Raw genomic sequence first — 23,071 nt, forward strand, 5'->3', positions numbered from 1 at the left:
TCAATGTTTTAGGACTAGGCTAAAACTGGTCTGATGATAATGATCAAGTATTTTGTTTATCAGTGTTGACAGTCTCCTTCCAAGAAAGAGTCTATGGTGTTGGTCAACTCATTTCTTTCTGTTCTTTTCCAACTTACTCTGTGTTCCCAAATGTATTAATACTAGCCTCTAAGAAAGCTGAAATAGTAGAACTAAGCTAGTATTCTCCTTCAGTACCAATACCTTTGATTAAATTCAAAAATTAAATAAGTTATTTTACTCAATCACTGAAAAATGTCAGTGTCATAAAATATAATGCAATAGTGGGTGCAATTGAGTGTAATGACAACACTTCCCCACTGTCTCCATCACCACTAAAGAGGCAAGAACTGCTGTGTGTTTTTCCTGTGTGTTTTTTCTTTGTAATTGGGTAGCCTGGATGGCACAACCAAATTTCAAAATTTGATAAAAATACAAACAGTTTAGACCAAAGGATCAGCAAAAGCTTCCTTTATGTGTTCCTTTGAAGACAGATTCACAGACTACTTCAAATTGTCATATGATCCCACGTAGGATTATATGAAACTGTCTTGTTTCTACTCCATATGGTGTTACGCTTAATAAGATGATGAGAGGCAGACTGGATAACCATTATCTTCTTCTGGTATAATCTAATTAAAGACAAAGGTTTATGTGCACCACCCACAAACCTAGCTATAGATTCATAAAGTACTTTAGTCCATGGGTGAATTGGTCAAATCATGTCTGCCTTTTGAAAATTTTATCATTATATAGCCAGAAATGCTGTAGATAAAACCAGTTAATAATGTTTTGGTTTTGTTTGTTTGTTTGTTTGTTTTAGTTTGTTGTTTGTTTGGTTGGTTTTATTTGTTTTTTTTTAGTTTTTAATAACTGTAATTAGCAGGATTATTTAACAGCACTTAGCTGGGTATCTTGACGCTCTGTATTTCTAACAACTTCAGATTACACCATCTTTAAACTATATAGTTAACGAGATTCTTTATAACTTATTAAGAACAAATCTGAAAACAAAAATCCTAGACTAAATTTATTTCCTGGCTGAACTGATGGCTTTGAATACTTCTTTTTTTCTCTTCTTGTACAGAAGCTACATTGATTTATTTTTTTCCCCTATGGTTATTGAACTGAGACTAGAAGTTCTCAGACAATCAGTTCATACAGTTATCACTGATGTTACTGTAATTCAACAACTCTAGGGCACTGCAACTTTAAAAGACTTATTGAGCTTAGCATCATATACAATATATGTGACATTTAGGGTCATTTGTTTCTGTAGTGATGCATATACTAAATTTTCTTTTACTCATTAAATGCAAGCACAGACTAAGATCATTCCTGGGCCCATAAACACACTCCTTTCTTCATTGTAGAAGTATTTTATTTCCCGAAGACCAAATATTGCAACCTCTATGTAGCAGTGCTGGTTACCTGTCATAGGTCCCCATGTGACTTGACTAGCCCTTTTCCTGTCTGAACAACTAAAGTTCAGGACAGATCTTTCCCACAGTATTGGATGTACAATTAAATTGTTGCTTGACAGTTTAACAGCTTCAGATGATGTTTAATAGTCTCCCATGATGTGAGATGCATATTCCAGGAAGTACTAGAACAGGAACCACACAAAACATTGGAGGACAAGCCTTGCAAGAAACAAGCATGTGTAGTGGTTTCTCATCCTGCCCTCCTTTTCCCTGCAAGGAGTCTGGGTGTGGATGAGAAGATGGGAGGAGACACAGTCAGCACAACTGACACAGACTGACCAGAGAGATATTCTATACCGTATAATGCCATGATCTGCAATTAAGACAGGAGGAACAATCATGGTTATGGACTTTGTCTTCCCCTTCACAAGCAGCAATCAAGAGTGCTGAGGCCCTGTTTCCCAGGAAGCTGTTAGGAATCTAATCAGTAATGAATAACTTACATATTTCCTTTTCCTTGTACATACAAGAAACTCAAGCTCCCAAGTACACATTGCCATGACATCAGCTAAGTCCCAGGGGAATGACATCCAGGTGAAAAACCTTAGAAAGCCTCTAATTATTTCTGTGCCCCAAAGATTTTTCTAGATTTTACTCCAGGGAGTAAGTAGGAAATCTTGCCAGGGAAGGGAAGGGACAGGACGGGACAGGAAGGGAAGGAACGAGATGGGATGGGAGGGGATGGAACAGAACGGAACACAGGCCAAGATAAAACAGATACAACTAACTGCTGCTTCAAGCCATCTGCCATGTCAGAACTGCATTCAGAAGACCCACAGTGGGTATGCAAGGGACTGGACAACTTTATTCTTGTTTAGAGAAAAAATCTACCTAGAGGAATTCTTACCTCAGAACTCCCTCACTATCACTAATCTGAGGGCTTAGTTTTCAGGATTTGCAGCTTCACAGAACAAAACACATGCCTTATAATGCATGGTGTAGCATTCATTGCTTAAGCAATGAGACATGACAAGCCATGAATTTTTATGCAATTATTATCACATTGTGGATGGTGTGATAATGTCAAAGGATGAAGGTCAAAATCAGAGTCACTTTAATCACCCAGAAATCATCCTAATTACCCTGAGGTGCAATTCCTGGCCTGTCCCACGCTGCTGTGAAACTGAGTGAGTTCAGACAAACAAGAGCTCCAGCTGAGCATTCGCTGGGCATTAAAAGTGCTGCCTCCCCAGTTGGCAGTGAGCAAGCACTGATCTGTGTCCATATTCCTAAGTTAATTTACAGCTTATGTTGTGGATGCCAGCCATCCCACCGAAGATTCACTTTGTTACAGACAAGGCCCATAGTTGGGAATCTGTATGCCAACTTTACCAGCAGAAAGCATCTCAAAGTAACATGTTTGGGTGCTAGATGTAAAACCTGTATATTGTAGTTTCATATAAGGGAAATAAATAAATAAATAAATAAATTGCATCCAAGAAACTGTAATATCGATAATTTGTTGTGTAAATGCTGTAATATATCTTTGAAGAATTAATTCACTATTTAGCTGTAGCATCTAACAAGGTATTGCAACAAAAATCCATAAACACCTTCAAGTACCAGTATTACACCATACTATATGCTATGATGTTTGGACCTCCACTGCAGCATCAGCTCTAAAATGCAGTTCTGTCCTTAACTCCAGAATAGGAATCTACATATTCTTACATAAATCAAGCCTGGATATTAAATATGGATGTAAAAGTGTGATTAGATTCATTCCTGTAGACAGCAGCAGAATGTGAGCACTAGCTTGGTAGAATTTGTCAGTCTCAAAAGTAAGAGTCTGAAGTGATTATCTTAAAATCTTGTATCTTTCTTCCTCCATATATTTACCTAGGCCCATTACCTGATTCTTCTGATAGGCATTTAGAATACCATATCAAACAGAAACATACTTAAGGTATTTTTGGATCACATTTTTAAAGTAATGCAGTCCAAGAATTTTATATTTCTTGTGTTTGAAAAGTCTGTTTCACGTGTGCCGTAAATACATGTTTTGAAAGGTTTTGTTTGTTTGTTTGTTTGTTTTTGTTTGTTTGTTTTTATTTGTTTCAGTCCTATTCAAGAAAGGCAAGATGACATAGAGGGCTGTGACATTATCTGATGAACACTACTAGCCAAAGGCAAAAGACTTCAACCTTAAAGCCCTGTGCTTTGGCCAAAGGATGCATCAAATAAAAGTGGGTTTTACACTCCTATATTTAACTGGTATGTATAGTTAAATACATTTCTAACGATAGTAGGATATACACGTAGCTCCTGGAGAATGAGAATTTGTTACATCTTTCAACTGAAGACTATCATCTAACTTGTAATTTTCCTTTATGAATAAAAGGTTGAATTTGCCTGCATATTTCCTAGAAAAATTTTAATGATAAATGTTTTGTACTTGCAACTATTCTTCCTGGTGCAGAATTAATGCCCAATGGCCCCCAAACCATCCAGAGCTCCTCACATTTCTTTTTGAGATCAATAGAGTGCGAGAACATTGTAACATAACTTCTATTTAATTTACTGTAGAAATCTTAGATAAAAAACATCTTGCTAACAATTTGTTAAATTTAGCGGTTTCATGTGTCAAAACAGAAGCTGGCTGTGCCTCCTCCTTACAGGCTGAAAAACATCAATATATTCTCTCCATCCTCTGTGGCTGCAAATGAATAATACGTTCACATGGTACATTTCTCTTTGCGAAAATTGCCAGGTACTGCTTACAGCTAACTGTGTTGTTTTTCCCTCATTAGTGTTCAGTGTCTGCACTTCATGCACAAATCGATTCTCACACTACTAATTTGAACTCCACTCAGTGTAGATTCCTAATGCAGTTTTAATCAGAAAATAAAAACCAAAGTTGGTAAGCCTGAAGATTTCCTAGGAAATCTCCCCTAACAAGCTACCCTCCAGAGCATGTCACATGGTTTGCATAAGGCTTGGCAGCAGCAAGGACACATCCTGCATGTGGCATGGATTGGAAAATAAGCAAAAATCTGACTGAAGAATCATACCTGGGTAGGTATTTATGATGTTGCTGAATCTAAGCCAGATCTAATAACTGAACCACTCTACAATACCCTTCATTATTAAATTCCAGTTTTGCAAATAGCTGAAACTACTTGCATAAGAAAAACATTTTCATTTAACTCTGTTAATCCAGTATGGATATATTGAAACAGAGAAAAAATAAAAAATAATTTAAAAAAAAGTTATTTTTAACCTGTGCACAGTACTCTGTGGATTCTTCCCCATGACAAAGCAGAGATTTCTGTGGGCTTTCTTTCCAAATTCTTCCTATCTCACTTTCTTTTTCACACTTTTAGCCTTTCTCATTATCTAGATGCCAGTTTTCTAACAGTCTGGCTCACATATCTTCCTTTTTTCATCTGCCTGTGTACCCACTTATTTGGCTAACTCACCAAAGCTCGTGGCAGAGTGAGTTACAGTCCAGCTGCACCAGCCAGCTCATATGCCAAAAGACGGTGCTTTCTGCTGAGACATTTGGCCTTGGAGAGGGCATTTGCACAGGAACACAAATGCAGTAAAGCATCTAAAATGTGGCCTGAACTCTCTAAGCCCCATGAGTGATTTGGCACTTGAAGAACAGTGACTAGTAGCCATGTTCCCTGAAGGGGTACTCCTTATGCACCTGGCACAATAAATCTACACCAGACAGCCTGCTCTAAAGAGAAATGATGATTCTCCTTCTGGTAGCATTTTGAGGCAGGAAATTTGGTTTTGCCAAGCCAGCAGTAACAGAAGAAATCACTTTATTTTGTATCATGAAACAGAACTAATGCTAGAGAACATCACTCCAGTGCCTGTGGAGGTCAGGTGAAGCTTAGCCTAAGCAGAGCTTTGTTAGGTTACTACTGTGCTGAGCTCTTTGTATGTAAGTGATGGGCTGTGGTCAAATGCCATGTTGCTCAGGCACATACCATCTCCAAAAAAATATCATTTATTCTGGCAGCGATGTAAATAACTGCTTTTCTTTTTGTCATTTATTGCCATTCTAATTATTCTAAGATATAAAAATGCTTTTAAAACCTGTCTGTTAAGATTTGCCAGGAAAGGATGAATCTGTCATTTACACCTGCAGAGCAATACATCCACCTGCAGACATCGAGACAGACTTCATGGAGTTAACACTACACCTACACTACACCTACAGCAGCATACCTAAAATACCTGGTGAAGGGAGGATTGCTTCTCATGTGTTCCTAGCACTCAAATGCACAGCAGTGGGATTAAACACAGGTATCTGCACAGCACTGGACATCCACATATTTTTCATTTCATTAATTGTTACACACTATTTTAATTTTCAGGATGAGTGTGTTCCTCTAGTTTGTGCCATAATAAGTATTTTCTGTTTCTGAAACAAAAGGAGTCCTTTTGGTTGTTCCTAAGATGGTCATGTGAAGGTCCAAGGGAGGGATGACTGCAACTCAGAACAGCAGTAGCCTTTGAAGAGACAGTCACAAGCCACAGGTACTCCTGACATTACAAAATAAAAGTTTTGCAGATTTGCAATTTTCAAGCTGTCTGCTAAAAATCTGAGGATCAGCTAGACAAAAAGATTTCAGAGATTTTCACTGAAGACCAGAAAACAATTCTAGCTTTCTGAAATGCCAGAGCTATGCTTGAATTCCTTCTTGCCTAAGAGAGTTACTTATTCTAGGAACAAAATTGTAATGCATGGGAGAGTTTTGACAGTTTATTCATCAGTTTTACTAACAAAACAAAGTAATGTTTCACAAAAATACAATGTTAATTTTTCTTAGAATATGTTTTTCTTCATTGTATCTCCCAGGTTAATCAGAAGTTTTATTCCAACTCACTGGGTACCAGACACTTACCTGAAATGCTGTCCAAAGAACAATTACAAGTCTAAACATTAGGATACATTAGGACACTATTTAGGAAAAAAGAAAGAAAGAAAGAAAGAAAAAAAAAAAAGTGTTAAATTTATGACAGGATCTTAGGAATCTAATCACTACATAAAACCGCATCACAGAGAGGTGTAAGCGAGAGGCAATATGCAGCATGTATCTCGGTGAATGAATAAAAACTGAAACATATAAGTGTGCTTAGAGCTGTGAAATTTTAAAATGATACAATATGTACATTTCACACGCAAGCTGTGGCATTCATGTGCTAATGGGAATTACCAGACCTTGATGACAACCTCAGTTCTTCCTAAGAAGAATAAAGTTCATAATTGCTTGATGAGGATTTGCTTGACTATCAGCAAATTATTTCCTTTTATTTTTCATTTATTTATTTATTTATTTATTTATTTTGAGAGGAGAGGAGGAGGAAATGACTTCAATTTCACTCTTTTTTTTTTTTCCACAGTTTGCAAAAACACTTTTTCAAAATGTATAAAGTATGAAGAAGGCAAGAAATTGATTGCTTGAAGCAAGAAGGAACTAGTTTTTTTGTGGTTGATTTTTTTTTTTCATTTTTTATTTTTTACATCTGCTAAAACAGAGACCAAACAAAAAAACAGAAAAGAGTTAGTTTTTGGGTGTTGCCATCTTCAATGTGGTAACACGCTAATTTCTTTGGTGCTCCTGTCAATTTTGTCAGTCTCTCTCAGATGTTTTTTCTTTCATGCTGCTATACTTCAGGTGGATTAACTCCCCAAAATGGGTAGCTCTGTAATACAGCCTGAATGAGAGGATCAATATTCTTTTCTTACAATAATAGCAAACCATGTCCTACCCATCATTATAAAGTGAAACTCTAAATTTAGTCTGTCTAAGAGCCCCTAGACATGAGCTATTCCAAGGGCCTTGTCTAGATCGTGAAAAGCTACCAGACACATCTTTGAAGACAGTAGTCCATTTCTTCCTGGATCAATGTGATTAATTTTAAATTGAAGAAGCTACATGACCAAGATAAAGATAATGGAGAAACTAAATTTACATCTTTATTTAGGAGTGCTGCTGATCCAGTGCAATGTTTCAATCCTAATGTGACCACTAGTGCTGATTCTGCAGAGACAGCTTGCAAAGCACCCACAGTAAAATCATGAACTGCAGTGCTGTCTTCCACAGCCATTGTTGCAACCATTTTTGACATAACACTTAAAAAAAAAAAAAAAGATATGCCCATTTGCAAGTGGAAACCATGAAGAGAAGCAATTTCAGAAACCCCACCACCCCCACACCCTTGTTCATCCATGCTGCATCCATGCTGTTCACCCTTGCTGCAGAGAAAGCCACAGCCTGGTTGGTGTCACAGCTGAGATGAAGTCACCCCAACTGTAAAATAGTTCAGTTATCAGCTGCTAAGAACACTAAGCAACAGCAATGATAGAGAAGAGCTACTAGTAAGACAACAGTAACTCAAGTGAGCAAATCAGGATTATACATATTTTTTAATGGAAATGAGAAATTTTTATAGCCAATCTCTCAAATGAACCCTCAAGTGCTCCTTTTGTCTTGGGTAGATGTTATTTGTTATGTTATGTTATGTTATGTTATGTTATGTTATGTTATGTTATGTTATGTTATGTTATGTTATGTTATGTTTTGTTTTGTTATGTTATATTATGTTATGTTATGTTATGTTATTTTTTTTCTACAAGCTCACAGTAGTCATAGCAGTTGGTAAAGGTTACTCCATAGACTCTTCTTACATTTAGTATCCCATTTTCCCATGCTTTACCTAACAGAATTTGGCAGAAAGTAGAAAAAATGTACCTACAAACTAGGACTTTGATTATTTTACCATCAGTTTCACAGGATCAAAATCTTCAGGCTAAATTCTCTGAAAATCGTTATCATTTCCTCTTTAGAAAAGAACAAATGAACAAATCCAAAGTCAGTGAACCAAGAGCATTCCAGTTCACAGTATAAACCTGGACAAATAGAAAATGTAGAAGTCCAGTTAATTGGGATAGTCATTAGGGTGGCTTTAACTGTCTTCTGTTGCTACCTCATGAAGAGGTATGGAGAAGGCAGAGTGAGAGTTGTCCCATTTAGAGAAATAGAGGTGTTTTGTTGTCACAGAGGTGGTCCAACACCAGAGAGCACATGGAGTTCTCATCCTGGCAGATGTTTGACTCCAGCTGCACATGGCCCCAAGCAACTTGAAAAAAATGGCTCTTCTGTGAGAGGGGACTGGACCAGAGACCTCCCGAGCTCCTTTCTAAACTAAATTTGTCTATCATTTCTACCTGTTACAGACAATGAATCCAGGCATCCGTCAAGCTAGAATTGAGTATAATTCCATCACAGTTTTTTTATTATAAAACTCAGCTTTAAGCACAAGGATTTTGACTTAGCAACATTCAGTGAAACATCAGGATCCTTCAATAAAAGGTATAAATAGCTCCCATATCAAGTGTCTGTTCTTCCTCCCCTGTTGTCTTGTTACATGGAATGAATCAGTCCACCTGAAACTGTCTTTAATGGGTACATAAAATAAAAATGATCTTTTTGAAGATCTCTTCTCAGGTGAATGCTATGACAGATTTTGTGAGGAAATGGTAATTTTTCAAAATGAATTGAGCGAACAAGCTGCTAGAACAGAATCAACATTTCTGAATAATTTAGTGTTGCTAAACTATTCTATCACCTTCATATATTATTCTTGTACTTTAGCAACACTGTTCCTCTACCTGAGTAAGACAAAATCAAACTCCCTACATATCATCACAAAAACAACAGAAGCTTTGGTCCACTCAATTTTATGTGTGCGATTCAAATCATTAACATATTTCTTTTCCAAGGCTGTGATGTTAATATCACTAAACGTGCATTTCTGTGAATAAAGTGCTAGGACCATACCCACGAGACAAAACTGTGTGCTCAATTATGTTAATATATAATGGCTGTCATGGTATTCTGAACCTCCAAAACATGACAAAGTAGGCCAGGATATTCAATTGTCCTTAAAAAAAACAAACGGTTTCTATCCACCTTTTGTGTGCACATTATTTTACTGATATCTAGAACCAGTACAAATGCTGAATCACCAGAATTTTTTACTCACCATCAACGGTGTTCACATTTAATACAAACTCTCCCTTGTTGGAAGTGTTCAGCTTCTTCACATTGGCTTTCAGGCCACGTTCCTGCCACTCACTGGTTTCCTTTGTAACCTAGAAGTACTGTTTGCTATCATGACTCTCATCTGCATTGTTCCGAGATGCAGAGACACATTCCCCAGCCTTACAGTTTTGGGGCATCTGCCCTAGATGTCTTCTGTAAGCAGAACCTATTTTATCCTGCGGGACACAATTTTGATGGTTTGACAGTGTGTTTTGGGAATGGTTTTGAAAGGAGTTGGGCATTCCCACTCCTTTGGATGATGTCCCAAAGAAAAGTCCCTGCTTGACACTGGATTTTTATTTTCCTTGTACACACTTATATTCCTTGACATAAGTAATGTAAACCTTTCACTCTATAGCCTCACATAGTGTTAACAGCAACCCAGGAAAAGGAAGTCAGGCTTCATTTTAAATTAGTACTTCACAGCATGAAAGTTAATGCCCTCTCTGGAAAAATTAATCATTTCACAACTTTTCTGTGCCTTTCTGCCTTTTGTTCATGGTTTGCGGTCCAACACCTCATTTCTTTTGATGTATCAAAGGAGGAAGTAATGTGTGCATAAAATATTACAGACATACAAATCAAAATCAAAGATTGCTCCTGGTTTTAGAAATTTCAGTTTCTATGTATCTATTCAGTATCTGTGCAGAGAGATGTTGAAGTTTACATTCTCCAAGCTGTTCTGCCAGCATGAGATAGCCCAACAAAACTTTAAAGAGAGGTGATATAAAACTTTGCTACATCTGCTGCCTCCTTTCTTGTTGAAAATGAGATGAGAATCCCCCAAGGAAATATTTCCATGAGCTTGCAGGCAGATAAAATAACATTTACTAGCTATGTAGGAATATTTTCCATCTGCAATTTGATTACCATATAGCATCAGCATCAGTTGTAAACACAGCACATTTGGGGGCAGTGTATGATTCCAGTGGCCAAACACTTTCATTCTATCCCGTGATTTCAAATCTTCAGACTCTGATGCAGTTATTGCTGTAGTCCTGAGGAAAATCACCTTGTGGAGTCCCTAGAAGTATTCTTGTGTTTCACCCAGTGCTTCTCTATGCTGATGAAAGAGCTTTGGTATGCAGGGAATCAAGCTTCCATTCTGCAAGTGAGGAAAGAATCTGAACAGACAATTCCCCAAAAGAGGCAGAGCTGAAAACAGTCACCTGTTCTCGGTTTTGTTAGGGTTTCTTCATCAGTCTGTAACAGGTCCAAAGGGGCTTTACATGCTCAGGGCCTCTAAATTGCCAAAGTGAATCTGACAGGTGGCTCTTATTTAGCGTTCAGTTTCCACCATTAGCAGAAGCTTGCCATACTGCTGAGATCAGCAACAGAATTTCAAGGACAAGTCTTCTGTTATTCTTCCTGGATGTGAGGACAGTAGTCTTGCCTTAAAGAGCAGCATTTTAGAGGGAAAAATAAATAAATTAATGAAACAAAACACCTACTTATATAGTGGGAAACAGCTATATTAATTTGATCAATGGTTATAATTTCTGCAGGCTCCACTGGAAACATATTGTCTGAAAAGGTGGAAAAAATGTAAGTCTAATTTCTAGGTGCCGTAATGTATATTTATTTAAAATGTGTTCGCTTTGAAATAGTTCCTTCAATTAATAACTCCAGATGGAAATGCAATTTTCCCTCCATCATGGTTCATTGCCCTTTTTTAATCTGCCTGTAGTACATAGCTTCTAGCTATTATCTCCCAGTAGATTCTCTTGCACTGGAGATCAGGTACATTGCCTTGAAAGAGAAGTTGTTTTCTATTAATCATTTTTTTTAATTCTTGCTAATGTTCTGTGCTGCTGACAGAAGCATTATGGCTCAGTAATGAGGTATTGCCACATTACATGGCACTGTAACTTTAGCGTTGGTGTTGATTCATGTATTGCCCTCACCATTTTACATGTGTACAGTATTTTCAGATGGAAATATTTCATTCTTCAATGACATTAAATTATATTCCCTCTTATTCTAGTCCAAACTGAATGAGTTCTAATTTAGTCAGCTTGCTTTTCTTTAATATGGCTCTTCACAATGAAGTCAGGCTTTATGAATGAGAAATTACACCACCTTGTACATTTCATAGCTATTCACACCCACCACAGAACAAGCAGAGTGGAGTTTTCCTTCATCCTCTACAGTGGCACAAATGAAAGGTGGGCTATGTGGTTTTAAACCCCTGCAAATTATGCTGACATACAAACCGTAATTTATTCCTGTGATTCATCCATGTATTTTCACATTTTGGTGTGCTGGCACATATATAGCTGATGGGAAGAGGATGAACCCAAAATTCTTGCAGCTGCACAACTTTCTCAGAGGACAAGCAGATACTGTGAAGTCTCTTATACACCGGATCTTTGACTGTACATAGTTCGATATTGTGTGAAGGGCACAAAGCAGCTTGCGAAAGAGAAATTAATATTTCCTCATAATATCAGAGGTGCTTCACAAGCATGAAGGATGAAATATAGATAAATATGAAAGGTCAAAAAGAAATCCCAAACTTTCAAAGCAAGAACCCTAATGGTTATAAAAATGTAAAAGTAGTTTGCTCAGGTCCTGGAAACTTACTTCCTACTAACAGACAAGAAAATGAGCTATTTGTTCCAAAATTTGTATTATTTTTTCTGTGTTTAAAATTTCCCTGGTACCTCGCATAGTGTTAAGGAAATCTGTCTAAAATGCAAGAAATTTATGTTCACTAAAATGAGTTGCCACCCTAGATAAATCTGCATGCATGAAAGAAAAAAAAAAAAAAAAAAGTTTCTCATTTACATTAAATTACCCATAAAAAGCCCAACATTATAACTCAATGTAGGCCTGCTGAATTTCAGTGTATCAAAATTAATGATATAGTTCAGAGCAATTTTGCATGAGCCAGTGACTTTTCTCCTTCACAGGTATATTTAAACATTAGATTCACTGGAGAATTACATTATTAAATGTGCTGCAGAGTATATTAAAAATGGACTCTTGCGAAAGTTTGTTTGTTTTGCATAGCAATTCCGTTTCTCACTCTTGCCAATGATTGCTGCTATTACTTCAGTCTGAATCATTCAATCATCTGATGGGGAAAAAAAAAAAAAAAAGAAAAAAAAAAGAAAGGCAGAAAAAGAAATCTCATCAGGATGAGCAATGTTTTTGGTCAACACAGAGCAATGACCTTGGTAAAAGCTGGCTGCTCCCTAGGGTTGGTCATTGCACTCAGATTGTCTTACTGCTTACTTTGCCTGTGCCAAATCTCTGGAAATTCAGTTACGATGTTACTGCAGAGAGATGGGCAGAGCATGCATGAAGGGCTGGTGTGAGAAGTTCCTCCATCTCCCAGCAGGAGCTATTCCCTGTCCTCACCTCCCCACCAGCAGCAGAAGCAGCAAACATTGTCCCATGGACCATCTCCCTCCCTTCCCCCTGATTCATCTCTTTCAGTTCCATGCTCACAGACATTTTTGATATTTGCTTTACTCAAGATTCATAATTCACTTTATCTCAAGATGTACCTCATTTGCACTGCTACAGCATGGGGATATTCAGTATGAAGTAAACAGTCCTACAGCAATGGGACTTCATTACTTCCATGACCTCGTGGCCAGGGTGGATGCTTCAGTGCCATCTTCACTGGAGGTGCTGCCTTGGTTCACCCTGGGTTCCCTGAATGGTGACAGACCAGTATGCACAGCTTAAATCACAGAATCACAGAACTGTAGGGGTTGGAAGGGACCTCAAAAGATCATAGGTTCAAACCCTCCTGCCAAAGCAGGTTCCTCAGAGCAGGCTGTGCAGGTAGGCGTCCAGACAGTACTTGAATATCTCCAGAGAAGGAAACTCCACAACCTCCCTAGGCAGCCTGTTCCAACGCTCCATCACCCTCATCGTGAAGAAGTTCTTTCGCATGTCAGTGCAGAACTTCCTGTGCTCTAACTTGCAGACATTGCCCCTTGTCCTATCCCCACAAACCACTGAGAAGAGGTTGGCTACATCCTTCTGTCCCCTACCCCTCAGATATTTATATACATTGATGAGATCCCCTCTCAGTCTTCTCTTCTCCAGGCTGAACAGAACCAGGTCTCTCAGCCTTTCTTCATAGGGAAGATGCTCCAGGCCCCATATCATCTTTGTGGCCCTCCGCTGGACTCTTTCCAGGAGATCTCTGTCTTTCTTGTACCAGAGAGCCCAGAACCGGACACAGTACTCCAGGTGAGGCCTGAGCAGGGCAGAGTAGAGGGGGAGGATCACCTCCCTTGACCTGCTGGCCATGCTCCTTTTAATGCACAAGAGATCCCATTGGCTCTCTTGGCCACCAGGGCACAGTGCTGGCTCATGGTCAACCTGTCATCCACCAGGACCCCCAGATCCTCCTCCTCAGAGCTCCTCTCCAGCAGGTCGTCCCCCAGCCTGTACTGATACTTCAGGTTGTTCCTTCCCAGGTGCAGGACTCTACACTTGCTCTTATTAAACCTCATTTGGTTTCTTCCTGCCCATCTCTCCAGCCGGTCCAGATCTCACTGAATGGCAGCACAACATTCTGGCCTGTCAGCCACTCCTCCCAGTTTTGTGTCATAAATGTAATTGCTGAGGGCAGACACTATTCCCTCATCGAGGTCATCAGTGAAGATGTTGAACAAGACCGGACCCAGCACTGACCCCTGGGGAACACCGCTAGTCGCAGGTCTCCAGCCAGACTCCGTGCTGCCGATCACCACCCTCTGAGCTCAGCCAGTCAGCCAGTTCTCAACCCACCTTCCTGTCCATTCCTCTATCCCACACTTTCTCAACTTTGCTATCAAGATGTCATGAGAGACAGTATCAAAAACCTTGCTAAAGTCAAGGTAGACGACATCTACCACTCTCCCCCCATCTACCCAGCTGGTGTTGCCATCATGGAAGGCAACGAGGTTGGTTGAGCACAACTTCCCCTCGGTGAGTCCATGCTGAGTACTCCTCATAACCTTCTTCTCTTCCAATCACTTGGAGATGGCATCCAGAACAAGCTTCTCCAATACCTTTCCAGGGACAGAGGTGAGACTGACTGGCCAGTAGTTTTCTGTGTCCTCCTTCTTGCCCTTCTTGAAGACCAAAGTGACATTGGCTATCCTCCAGTCTTCAGGCACCTCACCTGTTCTCCAGGACTTTTCAAAGATGATAGAGAGTGGTTCAGCGATCACGTCTGCCAGCTCCCTTAGCACACGCGGATGCATCCCATCGGGACACATGGATTTGTGTGCGTTGAGCCCACTCAGATGCTCCCGAACCACTCTCACGTCCACCAGGGGGGAGCCCTCCATTTTCCAGACCCTTTGTCCTATTGCCAGGGGTGAGGAGTCCCCGGGGAGTGTCCTTGAAGCAAAGACTAAAGCAAAGAAAACATTCAGTATCTCTGCCTTCTCAGCATCTCCCATGACCAGGACACCCCCCTCATACAGCAAGGGACCCACATTATCCCTAGTCTTCCTCTTGCTGTTTACATACTTGAAAAAACCCTTCTTATTATCCTTTATCTCTTTTGCAAGCCTCATCTCTAGGTGGGCTTTAGCCTTCCTCGTCACATCCTCGTCACAAGATGTAGAGCTTAGGGATATGGTTTAGTGGGGACTGTTAGTGTTAGGTTAGAGGTTGGACTCGATGATCTTGAGGTCTCTTCCAACCTAGAAATTCTGTGATTCTGTGATCCCTGCAGGCCCTGACAACACAAAAGGAGTTGGAGAGAAAAATATGTTATGTTTCCACAAAAATAAACCAAGTTACTCCAGAAAATTTCAATAAACCAGAAAAGGCACTTTAAACATATTATGATAAAACTTCATAGAATAATACTGATTATTTGAAAGCTGTATACTTCAGTACTCCCTCCAGCTGTCCTTACTGTAGGATGATCCATGCTTTTCCATGTCCTTCTCCATAAGCACAGGACCTTCAGCTAAATATATAGAAAGGACTATGCACAAATGAACACCTGTTTGAAGGAGACTAGGGTAATGAAGAATACCTTTTTTTTTTTTTTTTTTTTGGCGTGTAGTAGGAAAAACAAACAAACAAACAAACAAAAACAAACAAACAAAAAACAGTCTGCCTGAAAAAGACCTGCATCAAAAGAGCTTACATCTAAAGAGCAATAAAGCCAAAATTTATTTTTATGCCCTATGAAGTGTTACAAGGGAAAGAGCAGGTTCATCTGCCACCTGCAGAAGTGACGTATTTTCTATTTCAGAAGGCAACAGTAGTGAGAAGGTTGAAGAAAAATGAACAGAGAGTTTGGATGACTCCCCAGGACTGTAAACACGATGCAAATAACAAACAAACAAGCAAAGAACCAACAACAAAACTACAATGCCTTCCACTTTCTTACCTTTAGTAAAGTGCTAGGAAGAGCAGTAGTCCCTTCTGGCCCAGGACTGTCTCCTACCTTCATCTCGACTTTGGCCTCTCTTTCCCTCTGAGTGTCTTAAAACAGCAGCTTCTCTTGAAATACAAAGCTTTTTCTTTTCCTCATCCTTCCTGAAGCTCTTCTTTCCTCCTAAAAATAATGTCCATCACAATCTGAGATATTATTTAAAGAAACTTATACTCTCACTTTTTCTCAGAAGACTGAAAATCAGCAGATGTGAAATATGAAATCTCAAAAGTAGAGGACATGATCAAACTTGGTAGGCCATGTTCTCAAGAAGCAGAAATTGATGCAGCCCTGCTGAGATCAATGAAACGAAGCCAATTTAAATTGACCATATGACCTTGGCCAAATAAACTGTTATTTTTTACTTCTGCTTTGGAATCATTCAAATACTTTTAGAGTTAAGATACACTGTTTTTAAAAGATGTCAAATTTATCTACATCTCTTTCATTCCCTTCATCTAACTTTTCCCTAGGTATCTTATACCCCTTCTTTACCAAATATCCACATGACTTTTGCAATGGCTTTTTCCTAAGTTTCTCAGACACTGATACTGTTTAGTGAAACTCTTGGAGGTCCTTTTGAAGAAGTTACCATAGACCTATGTTGCCTTGTGGTTTTGGCACGTGTTTCTCAAGCCTGTCTCCCAGGCATTGTTTTGTGGAGATAAGAAATGTGCAGACCTGAGCACATTCACAAGAGCTCTCATGCTGCAAGAGCTCTCATGCTGTAACTGCACACATTCAGATATGGGATTTCTCGTCTTTTATGTTAATATTCTTCACACTCCGCTGGCTGGAGCTGTACTAGGCACTAGAGAACAATGTGCAACGGAGTGGCAGTGTATCACATTCTCCATGCAAAACATTTGTTTTGCATTTACAAAAAAAAAAAAAAAGGGGAGAGCTGTTAAATCTCTCTTCTCTTAAGTTTTATCCAGCTAGAAAATAATCCCCAGACTCAGGACAAGACTTTGGGAGCCATTAATAAAATACAAAAGGTGACAGGACTCTAAAGACAGCTTGGGTTTATAGATGACCATTGTGCAACAACAAGATTTAAAATGAGCTTAAACTTCAAAACATGTTTGGTGCTGTATATGTGAATGAGTAATAATTCTGAAGCTTTTCCAAGAAGTCATGTTTAGGGCAATCAACTCTCCCAGCATCTGCTTCCCTTTCAAGACAGGTTGTTACAGGCCCCTCACAAATTTACTACTGAAACCAATGGTGTGAGCTCATCACCTCCTAACATCTCACCAGCTCCTGCTGGAAGTTGCAGGTATAAAATGCAAGACGTGTCTGCAATAGCAACCTGCTGGGCTGTTCTCAGCTGGGGCATTAGTCCTCCTCTGGATGCTGCTGTCCCACAGGACTGAACACAATCTGTTATTATTGTCATAATTGCCTGATAGATCTCACCTTCCAATGGACTAGCTAAGTTACAGAAACCAGGTTCTGCATACTAGAATGGGACATTTGGAAACACAGGTGAGGTGAAGAAGACCCTGTAGAGATCACAATGAAGAAACTTAATCCCATACTGATTCAGATTCCTAAACCCTGTCTGTGTATTTAAATGTTTTCTCCTATTGTTACCTAAGTCCATCAGAAAAGAAGAAAAAAGTGTTTATTCTGAGATTATAATAACTAGGCAACAAGGGGCACTTCACCCCTCATTCATATGCCAGCCACTACCACCTGTATGAAGAATGTGTTCCAAACAATCTGGTTAGAGTCTGCTTTTAATTATCCAGTAATTTATTTTGTAACATAGCAGGCTGTGTTCTCTTAAACAGCCAATTTTTGCTCTGCAATAATTTGTTTGTATGATAAAAGATCTTCCATGTCAAAAAAATAAAAATAAAAATAAAGGAGGGGGTATGAAAATACTTAGAGCATGAATTTAAAAATAAAAAAGGAGAGTAATAAACACATTTCTCACAGCTTTTTCTTAGTAGTATATAGACACACTTTTTGGCTTGACACTTGCAGGCTGACAGCATCTGTGCCATATTTTCCTCTACAAGAAGCAAGAGGGGAGGTTGGAATTAATGTTTGTTTAGGTCTTTTTTTAAGCTAGTTTTATTTAGTACACTCCCAACAGGCATGCACAAACTGTAGTCTGTAAAAACCTTATTTTTCATCTGCTTTTCTAATGTAAATCCTGAAGGCGTGTAAGATTTGCCATCATTTAATGTCAGTAGACCAGGATGCTGTGTGTGGTGTTCCTCTGTTTGGCAGTAACAAAGGTATCTAGCTCTAACTACAGGCAAAACAAGGAGGTTTTAGAGATGGGCTCTGTACTTGCACCAGTCTATATCAGATTGCATTTTCAAAGAATCTAGCATTTTGTTTACCATGACTTTTATTAAAGGTTGCTCTTTTATTGCCTCTGCGTAACAGGGCAATATTCTCAGGGTAATCTTGTGGGATAGCAAGACAACTGGCTTCCTCCCAGCCATACTGTTCATGTGTCTGGGTATGAATATGTGGGGTTTTTTTTGGCTTTATAAAAGCCATCACAGTTTTAACCTTTACAGTGAAAGTCCATCTGGTTTCTTGTCTCTCTTGCTCCTGCTACAAGCTGTATTCTGCTCCTTACCTTTGAAGGTGGAGATGTTTCCAAGACATTCTATATGGCTGGGGATTTTATGTGTACAAGATATACATCTCCCCAAAGCTAATAACAACAAAGTCCACCAATGTGTTGTCCAGCTTAATTCCACTTGCTTTACAGTCCTTTTTTGCTTATTTTTTGACTTTTCCACCTGATATCATTTATGCCTGGATTCTGATATCCTGGATGTCTGATCGGCCCTTGCCTTCATGCACTGGTGTGTGCCATCCCTGGAGTAAAGATCTCACAGGACAGCTCTTCTTCCTTAACACGCTCTTTTCACTATAAGTCCTCTAAGTAATCCCGTGAAATTACTCACTTTGATATCCTCTAATTGAACACTCAGGCAATATTCCACTTCCAGGAAATTTCCCATCAAAATCAAAAGAACTGTTTTTATTCCTTTCTCTCTTCTGTGGAAGAGTAGCAAAGAGATGAATGCAGACTAATTCATTTTGCTGCCTTTGTTCACCACTCCCTGTTAAACACATAGAAGACCCTGGAGACCAAAGGGAAGAATCTGAGAGCAACAGAAACTACCAAAGATGATTACAGCTAAGAGTTCAAACACACCTTTTTTCACCTCCTGTTCTTTCACTCTACCGGCCCTAGATGGGTTTCCTACAGAAATTAGGGCTATGGATGGGTGCCTGACAACCTCTGCAACCACCCTCATTTCAAGGTTGAGAGCAGAGCCTCAAGCTGATCAGCCCCATCATAAAACAAGGCAGGGGTGAGCAACACACAACCTCTGTAAAAAGAACCACGGGAAGAACACGATAAAGCAAGATCCAAGTGTTGGGAAGAGTTTATAAACATGCTAATAGCAAACAAAGCTTTTGCAATGCTTATCTCACATCTAACAACTTTGGAAGAAACCCTCAAGAAACCACTGTTTATTGAATATTTCAGTTGTTTGTAGTACAGTCTGTACCTGTCTCTAACTGCAGGCTCTGGGGGATGTGTAGCAGCTTTGTTCTGCTTGCAGAGCAATAAGCACTGCACAAAACCTCTGGTTATAGTTCTCCATCTGGGATGCAACTCAAACAACCCCTGCTTGTTTTGATAGGGCAAAAATTAAGTTCATCACCCTGGTTACAAGTGAAACCTAGGCAAGTTTCAAATGAAGTTGCAGTGGCATAGCATATAAATGCCTACTACAGGTGTGAAAGCACAGAGCAAGGACAGAAGTCAGAGCTTTCTTTCAGAAAGAGGGCTTTCCTTTCATGCCTGGGTATCATTCTACGCAGCGAGACAACCACAAAAACCTGCGGAAATGGATGTGTATGTAATGCTTATCCAACCGATTAACTTGTTTGTCAGACATTTCCTGCATGCCACACTAATTCAAGCGCTGAAAAAGCATCCTGGAAATTGATGCATGTACAGTATGTGGTCTCTTAATTGGTTGTTAAGGTTAGAAGAATAGTGATTAAGGAACAGGTAAAAAATTTGTTGTTACCATGAGCAGTTTCAACCTTCAGGCAGCTTCTGAGTACAGACTCCAACTACACATGTATTTACAGTCTATTACAGCAAACTTCCACAAGAAGGGGCCAGAAAAATAAATAAATCCTGTAAAGCAGCTTTTGTGCCAACAGCGACAAACTGCTTAGCATTTCCCACTGCTGAGGCTAAGTGCTGGGGCATGTCAGAGCAGAACAAGGAATGTTAGAAGGAGGCAGAAATCCATCAAGCCTCTTTGTTTTTCTAATTTTGGGAACCAGCAGGCAAGTCTTGGAGGACAGAAGGCTGTTTGGGATGACCTGATGTCCACAAGACACTAAATCTGGAAACAGAAGCCTTCGGGGCAGTGTGGCTGATGTTGGGAAGACTCCCTTGGGTCTGCAGGCAGAAGTCCCCAGTGCTGTGCTGTTGGTGACCTCACACCAGTGCTGCTACATGTTGTGCAGCCAGAACTGGTGTTTTTATTACAAATGTAAGCTCAGACCAAGCTGCAAAGGTAGTGGTCAGTTAGGTCCACTCCTTGAAGGGTGTTACAGAACTATTCCCCATGCAACATGAAGCATACCACTGACAACAGAAGCTAAGGAGTACACTGACATTGGTGGGACATTTCGCTATCACGCCTCTTAGTGTATCTCTACCTGTCATCCCATCAGTTGCATAAATCTAACTTCACAGTAATTAAAAGCAGGAGACCTTGCTTTACATTCTCCAGGTTGCGTTACACAATAATTTCTGCACTCAGGATCAAGAGCAGCTACAAAATATAGCTGTGGTCAAATAATCAGAGTGGGGCTAAGGAGGAACATATCACTCATCAGAGGAGGAAAGTGCAGCTTGTTTTACCCAGCCCTTGTTGTAAAAAAAAAAAAAAAAAAAAAAAAAAAAAAAGTAATTGCAATTCTAGCATTTAATGCAAAACATTTGTCTTTCCTGGCAGCTAATCCCTGCCAGATGGGACACAAGTTTGTAGTTCCTTCTAGATAGGCAGCTTAGTGCATTAGTGCTTCTTCATCGTGTTGTTTATTTGGGTGGTAATATCAAATGCAGAGTGCATGCATTAAGTGTCTATAGGACAGAATCAGTGAACAGCAAAGCAGCTGGATAACGTTACAGTCATTACCTTCTTTTACTACATATTGTGTATATATATAATGATATACACATACACCTCATTGTCAGGGCTTCTGCTTCCCCCAGTGACTACACAATTGTTTCTCACCGCCTCCTTTTCACGTGGTCAGATATTTTCCTGAATCTTGTAGAACTTGAAAGCAGTCAGACCTCCACCTTTCATTAAGATGCAGGTCTGGTGACGAGCACATAGAATAGTTATTAGCCTCTTCAGAGCGCTTCATCCCTCTTAAGAGCTGATTAGCCACTTTGTACAACTGAAGAAATCCTATTGTTTTAAATAATCGGTACTTAGAATACTTCTTTTGTGCTATGGTGAAGGATTTTTCTTGTCCTAGCAGTACAATCTGGTCTTCTTTAGCTTTGTATGGTGTCCCCACGACAAAGGAGATCTCAGAAACAAAGAGAGCCTGTTGGTGGCTATGCTTCTGATGATCTACACTCAGCCCTGCAGGGACACCCTGGTCTGCTCCACACTGAGGTGTGCTTTGCCTTTCACATAGCACACAGATAAAGACTCTAAGAATTAAGGTTTATCATAAATCTGAGTTACAAGCCTCCATGTGTCCCACTGAGTTCCACAAAGACATCTGTAAGTAGTGTTTTTCTTGAGATTACTCTAGCGTTGTGAGTTTAAGCAGATCACGCAAGGGAATTAGTAAACATGAAGACAAAAATATTTAAAAAGAAACCCTGAAAACACTGCTGCTGTATAGCATCAAAAAAATCAGGAGGAGCTTAAAAATCTTTGCCTTGCTACTAGAAAATACTCTTCAGTGTCACAAAAGAATAAATGTCAGAATAAGTCTAGATTCAGCTCCTCTTCAGCTGATTACACAGTTGATTTTGTCACATTTTACTGGCCATGTACAAGACATAGAAAGGCAGCTGAGGACAATCCCGCTGTCCCCATGAGACTGAAATCCCCTCCATCAGGATCTGTTGTGCTTTTAGTAAACCTCATTGTATCCAAAGAGTGAATAAATAAATAAATAAATAAATAAATTTGGAAAGAGGCAGCAGCTCCTCTCACAACTCTGCCTTCTTATTAGTAGTTGAATGGGTGTGCCTATTTGTCATTGCAACCGGGTCCAATAATTATCGGTTTCTTGTCTCTCTGCTATTGATCTTGTCACTGTGTCATGTTGTTTGTTTGTTTTTTTTTTTTTTGGTTTGGTTTTGGAGGTGTGAGGGGGGTGGCATTGGAGCTATATGTATGTTTTACTTCAACAGCCCAGGCTGTTTTCTTGTTTTAATAAATCCCACCATGCCTAGAGCACTTTTCAAACACATCATGCAGCAACATAAATCTTGACCAGAAAAAGCCATGTATGTTGTACCATGTGCCTCATACCCTGTCTGCACTAGTCCTCCCAGAGCGTTTCATTACCTGGCCCTGAGCAGCTTCTTTGTACATAGGTGGTTCGTTGGCTTAATGCTGACTTCCACCACAGCTTTACCTTTACTTACAAGGTTACCATGGAAACTTCTACGCCTGAGAAACTAGGAAGACCCAGCTGTAGCTCTGGAAAATACATAAATCAAAAAACTGGGAGATAAGTCATAAATTTAAGCTGGGAGCCCTGTACCAAACAAGAGATTCAGATGTGCACCTTTTCATCAAAGCTGTACCTTAATGCCTGTCAGAGGTCAAGAAGAAGTCTTACCTGGGCAGAAGCCATGAGAGCACACAGTTGTTCAGGGGAAGATGATCTGAAATCTAGGCAGTGTGAGGAAATGTAATCTTCTGCATGAAAACGTTTGATTACTAACATCATCCTGGAGGCTAACAAACACACAGCTTTCCACAACTTGTCCCAGGCAATATTTTTCACTTTTTTAGCCTTGAGATTGCAATCACTCTCCCTCCTTTCCTAGTAGCATA

Source organism: Anas platyrhynchos, chromosome Z (genome assembly GCF_047663525.1).
Source record: "Anas platyrhynchos isolate ZD024472 breed Pekin duck chromosome Z, IASCAAS_PekinDuck_T2T, whole genome shotgun sequence".
Taxonomy (NCBI): Eukaryota; Metazoa; Chordata; class Aves; order Anseriformes; family Anatidae; genus Anas; species Anas platyrhynchos.